Raw genomic sequence first — 8,626 nt, 5'->3', positions numbered from 1 at the left:
CATACACAAACACAGATATTAACTTAACACACAGTCAATGTTGCAACTCTGTCACCCAAAACAAATCAAAAATTGAAGTGAAATGAACCAAAATACTCATCTAATCTTCTTCATCTCCAGGGTAATATAACCTTGGATTGTACTTCTTTTTTTTATTCAATTTCAATTTCAAGGAGATGGAGAGTCATCATTGCTGTTGGGAAATTTAGACCCCGGTTGATAGAATTAACAAGTTTTAAACCCAAGTTGTTAATTAGATTTATTATGAATAAAACTTGTTAAAACAAACAAACATCAATATCATGTCAAAATCATGGAGCGGAAAAAATAAATAAGACAAAATATGATGACCCAGGAAAACCAATGAAACAAACTAGTTTCACAGTAAAAAACCTAGGGGAAAACCTTCCCGAAAAGCAATTAACTATAGTAAAGAGAAGTTTTAGATCTAGTACAAAATATTTGTCTCTAGACTCTACAATCCCCGTAGATGAACTCATAGCAGAAACCTTTTACCGCTTCAGAACCTCTGAACTCTTCAATATATGAATGCCACCCTTTTTGCACAAATCCCAGTACGTGACTAACCAATGATGCACAGATCCCAGTACGTGACTAACACACCAACTAGAAGAAGATGTTGGCTGCAAAGTTCTTCACTTTATCAATAATGAAGATCAAGAAGCACTTGGTTACAAAACCCTAAGGCGCAAAGACGCAATAGCTTCTTTCAGAGAGAATAAGGCTTCAGTCACCTTTTGCATTTGTTCTCCTTGTATTCTCCTATGTGATGGCCTCTGAAATAAGTCTTATATATGTCTAGGGTTGTGAGAAGAGAAACCCTACACATACATATTAGCATGGACCAAAAATCAGATCTGGAAATCTGAATTTTGTAAAAGTCGATCAATCGAGGAGGTTTCAAAGGGACAAAAATTTGCTCGATCGATCGACCTAGCTATTGAGAGGTGTCGAGATTGCGATAAGATGCAAGTGAAGAGCTTGACAGATAAGCCAGGTGTCGAGTAGCTACCAAGCTTTAAAATTCAGCACTTTCTCAGTTGATTCTTGGACAGACTTGCACGACTTTAACACTTAAACTTAAAACAAGGTTTCTTGAAGTATTAAACACATCCTAGATCTACCTAAATACAAATAAAGTGCATTTTGTCAAAGGATTAGCCAATTACATAAAATAGTGACATATGTTCCTAACAAGTGAATCACATATGTCCTAACAGTTGCATCAACAAAAACCTAAAGAAACAAATTTTTAGAATTAAGATACAGAAGAAAACAAATAGGGTAGAGACAGGAAGCATGATTAAGTTTCATATTCTTCCAAGAAGGGAAAAAAATGATTGAGGAGATAGAAATAGGGATATACCACCAAACCTTCTATGGATTACACAGCCAAACTGTCATGGATTTCAATAATAAAATTTTCTATTTTATCTACAAAGCAACTATATTGGAATTTCTTGAATTCTCATTTAACTTCATCCAACAAAGATGCCATGGTTGAAAAACATACACAAACACAGATATTAACCCAACACACAATCAATGTTGCAACTCTGTCACCCAAAACAAATCAAGAATTGAAGTGAAATGAACCAAAATACTCATCTAATCTTCTTCATCTCCAGGGTAATATAACCTTGGATTGTACAACTTCTTTTTTTTATTCAATTTCAACTTCAAGGAGATGGAGAGTCATCGTTGCATCAACAAAAACCTAAAGAAACAAATTTTTAGAATTAAGATACAGAAGAAAACAAATAGGGTAGAGATAGAAAGAATGATATCATAGCCTAAAGATTACTTCTAGATAGTACTGTTACCATAGTGAAGTTAGCAACAAAAAAAATGGAGATGTGAAGGTTTATTGGCATTTTAGAGTACATATGGAGATATGGGTATTGAAAATAAACTTCAAAAAATTAATTAAAAACAAAAGAATATTGCAAGAAATGCACCTATTGGAAAAATTTTAGACCATGTCAAGACGAAGTCTCTACTGTCATATATATGAAGTCATTCTATCCCTTTAACACCGCAAAAAATACCATAAGTCCATATACTATAGACAATTTTTTTTGCATAAAATAAAAACAAATAAATTAAATAGTTACTTCATAATTCAATTTAAAAAAAAAAAAAAAAAACCCTCAATGTACAGCATAATAATTCCATACATTCCAAAAGAAAACATCAGAGAGAAATTTTAGATTCCATCTTATTTTTGTTGTTGAGTTTGAGGTATGTGTCTTAAAGCTTTCCTCATTGTATCCTTGCCCTTTCAGCAACATGCATATTAAACCAATTGAAACCCCTTTTTTAGAATAAAGCAATGCAGACTGCGGGGTGATTAATGCTTCCCACTCTACCTAATTCTTTGTAATTGATTTGGACATCAATCACTGGACTTTTAAGAAAGATATTTATAGTTACATATCTCTAAGTAAATCAAACCCAAAAACAACTCTACTTTAAGCATCGTACTGCTATCAAATGTAACACCAATATAACTTACACATATATTTAGCTCCATCTAGAGCTTTGGTGTGATTCCTAATTGACCAAACCATTTGTTAAGTCTAACGATTTTCTAATATAATTATGCATGCCAATTTTTAAGTCAATTACTGATTTGTCGCTACCCTATCTTTGTAGCTCTTTGAATCCGCCTTTTGCTCTCTATCCAAATAATAAATCATTTGTCCCTAGCTAGGATAAATAGAGGTATTCAGCTTAAATAGCTAAAAATCATTATTATGTAGCCATTAAAGTTGGGTATAAAAGTCAAGCATCCATAGCAATTGCACTGTCTAAAAAAGCATAAAAATTTCATATAATTTAAACAATAATAGATTTTGATAATCCTTAAATCAACTAAAATGTATATTAAATATGATTAGCTTTTAAGCAATAATGATCATTATGGAAATTTTTAGTTAATTCATGATGATTATTACCTAATCTACCTAACCAACTGCACTATACAAATATGCATTAGTAACAACTTCTCAATTATGAATGAAATTATCCAAAAAAAACCATCCATGATGACCATGAACCATTTCAATGGATTTATTCTCCAGAACTTAAATAAGCATTACTTTTCTTGACCAATGGGTTTAATGATCTGCCAAAAAAAAAAAAAAAAAAACAAAAGCAAAATTGAGAGAATGCAGGGAGAAATGTTCTAATGATTCTGACCGTGATGTTCTCCCTATAAGAGAGTATGTGTCTATACTTTTTTTGTAATGCTATAATGATAAACTACAGGTTCTAAATGAGATTCTCGATGGGACTCTAAGTTGGTGTGCAAAATCAAATTCCAATTGCGCTTTTGTTGGTTACTCTAGTCATGGATGGATTACCTTTTGTAATTTACGTTGAGAATTACATAATAGGATTGCGTGTTTTCTATTCTTGCATATTAGCTATCACAAAACTTAACTACATTGACTAGCTAAAAAGAATTACAAAAAAACATACAACTGTAATAACCTTCGAATATTTTTTATCATATGGTACAGGGGTCATTCTACCATACCCAACTTTTTTTTTTTGGGTGGGTACGGTACCCACTTATAAATCTAACCATTGATTTCACTTGTTTTGATCCTAGCCGTTTATGTGATTTTAATGAATTACTAGTTACCAGTCAAGCAGGTAACATATAAAATCAATCACAGGAAAAAAAAAAAAAAAAAGACGTTTCTTTTTTCTCTCTGGCCGTCTCGCGTTCTCTCTCTTTACTTCTCTGCTGCGTTCTTTTAATTCTGCTCCTTCTCATCGTTCTTGGCCGATCTTCACCTCATCTTCATACAAATCTCAGGTAACTATTCTTCATACATTTTCCTTGAATTTATCGGCAAGATTTGGGTTTTTGAATGATGGGTTTAATGATTTATTTCAAGTGAAAGTGAGAGTAAGATAGGTTTTTTCTTCATCCCTTCTCCCTTTTCCCTGAATTTATCGTCAAGATTTGGGCCTATTTGATTGGTTTTTTTTTTTTTTTTGGAATTTTGGAACACAAGCGTTAGTAATATTGTGAAATCTGAATTGAAATTTCAGAATAGGCAAATTCAAATTGCAAATCCAGCCACTTGCTTCGATTTTTCCCCAATGGAAACCCATGTGAAAATTTCCCATTGAAGAAAAACAAAGAAGAGAGGTCAGAAATCAACATGAACAGAGACAGTTCTCTTAAAGCAACTTCAAAATTTTCTGAGCAAAGTCAACTTCCTGTTATAAATGGTAAAGGTAATGGTCAATTGATGTATAAAAAGAAAGGGTCGAAGAAGACGCAACATGATTCAAGTGTTAAAAATGGGAAGCCATCAAGTGTGTTCAAGAGGAGAGTATTTTGCTTCTCAAAATCCTTTTCTGAGAATAGGGTAAGTTGTTAAAATTCGTACTTCAATTTTGCACTACAAGAACTATGGCCTTGGTATAATTATCACTATTTAGAAGTTCACTGACGTGCCTCTGGTTATGAATATGTATGTTAAATTGTAAATGTAGAAGAAATGTACACTAGGTATTTTTAATAAATCTTGAAAATAGTATCTATGTCATTTGCAAAAAGAAAATTTGTGCACTGAATAGGACTTGAAATGTGAAACATGAACTTGTAGTCTTGCAAACCTGCCTGAAAGCTGAAACTAAAGGTCTTTGGTTGCTATGTTAAGAATTCTATATTTAATGGTAGAGAACATATTGCTTTTATATTAAACAATTTGGGTTTGGATTAGGCTTCTGAGTTCTTTCTATTAACTTGAATTATATGTGAGGTTTGGTGAACTGAGTCAATTTAGCTTTGTTAAGAAATTGTTTGATGAAATGTCTGTGTGAGTTGTGTATTTTAATGCATGAGTTTTTTGTCTGAGATTTTGAGCAACTAAAATATTATTGTGAAATTTTATGTCTATTGCATTTGCTAGTACTATTATCTAGTGAGGGATTGGGGTCCTAATGAAGGTTGATGGGAAAAATGGCTTAAACATTGCAGTTTGGTTTTTCCATAACCATCATTTTATTCTGCTGGGCAATCAAGTTGCTAGCTAGTTTTATTTTGTGTGAATAGTTATGGATATGTGCTTTTAGAGCAGTCCATCTAGCCTTGGTCCTACTTGCCTATAGTAATTGAATTTGATTCCCAATCTCTCTGAAGTATTGGAAAAAAGTTGGCTTTTTTACCTCTAGTGAATGGGTCCAATAGGAGACTATTTTTATGGCTTTTAGATATATAGATTTGTCTTTATTTTCTATTTCTGTTTTCATTTGTGGGCCACAAACATAGGATCCCCTGCCTAGCATTGAACACACCCCCCCCCCCCCCCACCCCCCAAAAAAAAAAACCTCTCTTATCATATTCATTGGATATTTGGAATTTGGTTCCATTATGTTTGATGTTATTTGGCGAGAGTGAAATAGGCTAACGTTTGAGGATATGGAGAGTACAAGGAACTAGCTTCTAGCTTATTTTGTTATTTGGCGAGAGTGAAATAGGCTAACGTTTGAGGATATGGAGAGTACAAGGAACTAGCTTCTAGCTTATTTTGTTTGGGACTCACAAATAGAGATTCAATTCTAATGCTATTGAGTCTATCTTTTTATACATAATCTTTTGTATTTTTTCTAATTCCTTAGGCTACTTCTTGCCTTCCTTTGCATGATGTAGTCTCTTTTTAATAAATTTTTATTTATCAAAAAATAATTGAGAAGCTTGCATTTTTTTTTTTTTTTTTTTTTGTTTAGTGGTTTGCTATTGGTTTGAAACACTCCTGTATGAGAAGAAAGAAACAAATAGCTCTTAATTCATTTAAAAGAACAAAAAAAAAAATAGTATAGTCATGATTTCATTTGGCAAAATTGCTGCAATAAGGCTCATTGCCACTTAAAAAAGTTGGTGAATTACTAAATGTTGAAACTACATGTTCATGAAATCTTGACATTGATTTAACACGCCTCCTAACTTTCAGGATATAGACCCATAATAGCTGCCATTAAAGACAATATGGATTCAAATGGTTTGTAAAATGAAGAGGAATGAATTTGTTAAAATGTGTTGATTAAAAGCATTAGAGATGAATGGGCCTTTGCTCATTTTGCACATTTTCTTTTTGAATTAATCTTTAGGAATTGTGATGGGGTATGATGTTCATGTTCTTTTTATTGCAGCATTTGCACCCATGAATGGAGGAACTGCTTTTGAGTTACCTGATACAAACTCCTGAAGGCAACCATTTGATGCTCAGAGATACTTTTCACATTGTGAAAGTGATTGACAGGACTGTGTATACCTAAATAGAGAAAAGGAGCAAGTTGAGACAATTTTCCTTCAATTTTTCTCACTCTATTACTGCTGGTGTCAATGCTTCAGCCAAGACAGCAGCTGGAGCCTGCCCCATTACTGTAGTCGAATAGCCATAGCTTTTCTTCTTTTCTTTGTTGGACGTATGTGTAATTAGGTGTCATAGCTCTTTTTTTTCTTTTTTCTTTTTTTTGATGGGTCTTCTTCTTTTCTCTTTTGGAAGTATGTGGAATTATATTTTTTTGGGGTAGCTAGGGGGGTGAAATCTAATTGAAAACAAAATGTTCTCAGTGAAAAAGAGAGAAGTATTATGACATGTAAACTTTTTTTTAGTTGAGAAGAAAAATGAGAATGTAGTAAATGTAATAATGTGCGAATTTATTGTTTTGCCTCTTTTACATAAAATTAATTTTTTAAATAGCATATAAGAAGTAATATTTCTTCAATTATTACATAAGAAGTAATATTTATTAAAAATAATGTTGTGAAAAAAAATATATGAGAATTGCCTTGTCTGAAACCATGATTTAACTTAAGATTCTGCCAATGTGATGGGAGATAACGGGACATAATGTACACTCGAAAACGATTTCAATAATATCACATTTTGTGCTAAAATTGTATTTTGAAAACATAATTTTTGTGTGAATGCATTCACTTTAAAGGTATTATGGTAATTTTGGTCCTTTTTTTTTTCTTTTCTTTTTTTAAGTTTTAGGGTGATTCAGTCATTTTTTAGGTTCTAAAGGTATTATGGTCATTTTTAGGTTTCAGAGGTATTATGGTAATTGGTGAGTGAAAAAAAAAAGAACCATCGAATGTGACAAAAGTACGCTCACATTTGAAGTTGGTATTGCCCATTGTGACAATGTTGGATGTGAGAAAAAAACAAGGGTACAACCAAATGTGGCAAAAGTATAGTAAAAAATGATGTTGATACTGCTTAATGTGACAAGTACAAATAAACAATGTATTAGCATGTGTTAGTGTAAAATATACAAGTGTGTTGAGTAAAATTACCTATTCACGAAACATCAATTTTGACATATACTTATCATTGTCCCCTATATGTGTTTTTAAACCATTCCAATGTGGGATTGCCATCTTCATCCATCATTTTTTGCTACAAACATATACATAATAAGTAAAAAATTGACTTTAGTGGTGGGCTCAAATGTAAAAGTACGGTCAAATGTGATATTAGTACTACCCAATGTGATGATGAAATTGTCAAATGTGAGGAAAAAAAAAAGAATTATTAAATGTGACAAAACTACTGTTATATGTGATGTTGGTATTGCCGAATGTGACAATGAAACCATCAAATGTGAGAAAAAATAAAAGAACCGCTAAATATGACAAAAGTACAGTCACATGTAATATTAGTATTGCATAATGTGAGGATAAAACTGTCAAATGTGAAAAAGAAAATAACGGAACCGCCAAATATGACAAAAGTACCGTCAAATTTGATGTTAAAACTGCATAATGTGAGGATGGAACCGTTAAATGTGAGAAAAAAAAAAAAAGGAATCACCAAATGTGACAAAAGAACTGTCACATGTGATATTAGAACTGCACAATATGAGGATTGGACCGTCAAATATGAGGAAAAAAAATAAGAAAACCGCCAAATGTGACAAAAGTACTGTCAAATGTGATGTTGGAACTGCACAATATGAGGATAGAACCATCAAATGTGAGAAAAAAAAAAAAAAGAACCACCAAATGTGACCAAAAAACTATTACATGTGATATTGAAACTGTACAATATAAGGATGGAACTATAAATATGAGAAAAAAAAAAAAAAAAAAAAAAAAAAAAAAAAAGGAACCACTAAATGTGACAAAAGTACTATTAAATGTGATGTTGAAACTGCACAATGTGAGGATGGAACAATCAAATGTGAGAAAAAATAAGCGAACAAATTTGACAAAAGAACTGTCACATATGATGTTAGAACTACACAATGTGAGATTGGAACCGTCAAATATGAGAAAAAAAATAAAGAAACCATTAAATGTGACAAAAAAACTGTCACATATGATGTTAGAGCTGCACAATGTGAAAATGGAACCTTCAAATGTGAGAAAAAAAATAAGGGAACCACCAAATGTGACGAAAGAACTGTCACATGTGGTGTTGGAACTACATAATGTGAGGATGAAACCGTTAAATGTGAGGATTCGGTAACCTGATATGGTAGGTTACCTACTAGTGGGTACCGTACTCCAAAAAAAAAAAAATGGGGGGTACAGTAGAATTACCCAAGGGTCAATATAACACAACTAAAAGTC

The 8,626-nt window shown here is 32.3% G+C and overlaps 1 long non-coding RNA gene across 1 annotated transcript; it reads left to right on the top strand.

Annotated features, from left to right (window-relative positions):
* The first annotated feature begins 3,723 nt into the window (after positions 1-3,723).
* Positions 3,724-6,709, top strand: LOC115965353. The gene is made up of 3 exons (XR_004086039.1): positions 3,724-3,847; positions 4,087-4,409; positions 6,196-6,709. It is a non-coding gene; the product is annotated as an uncharacterized LOC115965353 (long non-coding RNA).
* The last annotated feature ends 1,917 nt before the right edge of the window (positions 6,710-8,626 follow it).

This window comes from Quercus lobata, chromosome 10, assembly GCF_001633185.2.
Source record: "Quercus lobata isolate SW786 chromosome 10, ValleyOak3.0 Primary Assembly, whole genome shotgun sequence".
In the NCBI taxonomy this organism is placed as follows: Eukaryota; Viridiplantae; Streptophyta; class Magnoliopsida; order Fagales; family Fagaceae; genus Quercus; species Quercus lobata.
The sequence above is the reverse complement of the archived record's forward strand: the minus strand, read 5'-3'. Positions and strand labels throughout refer to the sequence as shown.